Source organism: Corvus kubaryi, unplaced genomic scaffold, assembly GCF_017639235.1.
Source record: "Corvus kubaryi isolate FWS band 111438036 unplaced genomic scaffold, C.kubaryi_AGA036_p1.0 split3-73, whole genome shotgun sequence".
NCBI lineage: Eukaryota > Metazoa > Chordata > Aves > Passeriformes > Corvidae > Corvus > Corvus kubaryi.
The window spans coordinates 14,611,742-14,614,301 of record NW_024582091.1 but is presented as its reverse complement, the minus strand read 5'-3'; the positions used below and the strand labels follow the sequence as shown (position 1 = coordinate 14,614,301).

At 49.8% G+C, this 2,560-nt stretch overlaps 1 protein-coding gene across 1 annotated transcript in view; it reads right to left on the bottom strand.

Moving 5' to 3' along the window:
- The window catches only part of DOP1A (DOP1 leucine zipper like protein A), a 60,576-nt gene extending 58,016 nt beyond the window's left edge, over positions 1-2,560 (bottom strand). Inside the window, exon 1 of the mRNA XM_042017423.1 lies at positions 2,482-2,560. The gene's annotated coding sequence lies outside the window, so the exon portion shown is untranslated. The remainder of the gene's footprint in view (positions 1-2,481) is intronic.

The window sequence follows — 2,560 nt, the reverse complement described above, 5'->3', positions numbered from 1 at the left end:
GAAAAGAAAAGAAAAGAAAAGAAAAGAAAAGAAAAGAAAAGAAAAGAGAAAAGGAGGCAATAAGCATTTTCAGCCAGCCAGCCCAGCCCAGTCCAAGCAGTCAATCCCAGCTAAGCAAGAAGACACTAAAGGAAGACACCAGGAACTGTGGTCAAGAGTACTAAGCCATCGATGAACACACGCAAGTGTCTTCTCTTTATTCAAAAGATAATAATGCCAGGAAATTACAGGTGGAGCCCCCTCACACCAGTGGAGTACAGTTCATTTTCTTCACAGTGACAGGTAGGGGCCTGTGTTTTGGATTTGTGCTAAACACAAATAATGATAATATAGAGATATTTTTGTTATTGCTGGACAGGGTTACTTTCCTCCTTTCTGTACTGCCATGCGGGAGGTGCATGGGATGTTGGGAGGAGACAGAGCTGGGACAGGTGACCCAAACTGGCCAAAGGGGTATTCCAGACTCCATGACATCATGCTTAGCATGCAAAGAAGGGCAAAGGCAGGGACATTTGTAGTGGTGGTGTTTGTTTTCTTCCCAAGTCACTGCTAGGTGTGATGGGGCTCTGCTCTCCTGGAGATGGCTGAACACCTGCCTGCCCATGGGAAGCACTGAATTCATTCCTTGTGTGTGTGGCTTTTGTTTTCCCTATTAAATTGTCTTTATCTCAACCCATGAGTTTTCTACCTTTTACCCTTCTGATTCTTTCCCCGGTCCCGCAGGTGGGGGAAGGGGGCTTGGTTGCTGGCTGGGGTTGAACCATGGCACCCAGCCACACTGCAAGCTTGCTGTGCCTGCGATGAGCATTTCTAATAGTCAGCATAGCATGCCAGTAATTTTACACAGGAAAAGCACTGCCAGAATAAGCATGGCCTAACTTGTGAACATAACCATCCACTCAAATGCACAGCCACTCCACTGATGGAAGACATAAGATAACCTTTCTTTGCAAGATGCTGTTTAAACATCTACTGTCACAGGTGCTACCAGCAAGTTGGGAAAGTAAGACATTCAGTAAGCTAGAAATGCAGCCTCTCCCCATATCATTTACAATCCGCTTTGTTTCCAAAAGTGCCAGTTCTCATGTTGATGAAAACAAAACCACAAATTATGCTGTAAACATTCTACCTGCTTCCAAATCGACATTCCCCCCATGACATTCATAGATGCTATATTGAAAATGACTGTACATTTTGGATAATCACAATATTTAGGCATCACATTACTTGCAAAAGGTTTGCTGCATCCCACCTTGTTTTTGAAAAGGTACCAACATTAAAAAAAAGTAAAAAAACACAAACAAAGAGAGAAAATTTGATAGCCAGGCCTGCCTAAGTACCTAAGACAGGCCAAGCCGTGGCAACAAAATGAAAAGACTAGGATTTTCAACCTTTTATTGTGCCCCCTTATTACCTGCAAGCATCTAGCCTGTTACTCTTTAGATAGTCTTCCCAACTCTTCACATTCCTATAGCTGGAATTCAGGTATCAGTAACATTCTGCAGTTAACCTGAGAACCGTAACACTTTCACTATTACTGCATGTTGAAAGCAAATCCAGGAGTGAAAGGGTTCTTGCAATCAGCAACAAAACACAAGGGTTGAGTCACCCAGAATAAGCTCATCAAAACCTGCACCTCATATCTAACATATTTTAGGTCATTTAAAGAGATAAATTGTTTAGGCTTCTCTGGTTATTGTCAGAGGTATGAAAATATTATTTCTAAAAAACACTTAACACCAGAAGCTGTCATATATTTATGCTTTTCAAACTGCTATTACAAGATTTAAGGCCATCTCTGCATCAACAGATGAAATTTAACCCTGCACCACACAAACCAGCGACAGCCGTATGTCCCATGTATCCTTCCAAACACCACACACAGTAACTCCAGCAACCGGGAATCTGACCCAAAAGAGGCCCATAGCCCCCTGGACGCTCAAGGTCAAAGCAGGACGGCCCTGGCAGCCCAACGCCAAGCTCGTTCCCAGGCGGGAAGAGCTCCCTGAGGAAGCTCCACCACGAAGGGCGAAGCCAGGCCCCGCCGGCTGCTGCCGGGGTGCGGGCGCGGGGAGAGGCTCCGCACCCCAGAACCCACCCGGGCGCGCTCCACGCTGCGGGGGGACAGAGCCCGGAGGGGGAGGATGGACAGGTGCCACAGGTTAATTGATGCAGAGCAATTAACAGGCTATAACCGGTCTCCCCAGGCTTCTCAGCACCTGCTCCTCGCACACAGCCCAGTACGGCCCGGCCGTCGCCCACCACGACGGTGCCGGAGGGGAGGGCAGAGCAAAGCAGAGGAGGGCAGAGGAGGGCAGGGCAGAACAGAGCAGAGGGCCGGCTCGGCTCGGCTTCAGGGGCGGACCCTCCCCAACACCGGCGCGGCGACGGGGATGGAGGTAGGAGAGCAGCAGCCGTGGCCGGGCCGCGCTGCCTGCCCGCACCAGGGTCCCGGGGAAGGAGCGGAGGGAGCGGCGTTACCTGAGCGACTCGAGCCGGAAGAGCCCGACCGCCGCCGGCACCGCCGCGCCGCCCTGACAGCTCCCGGCGTGCCCCGCGC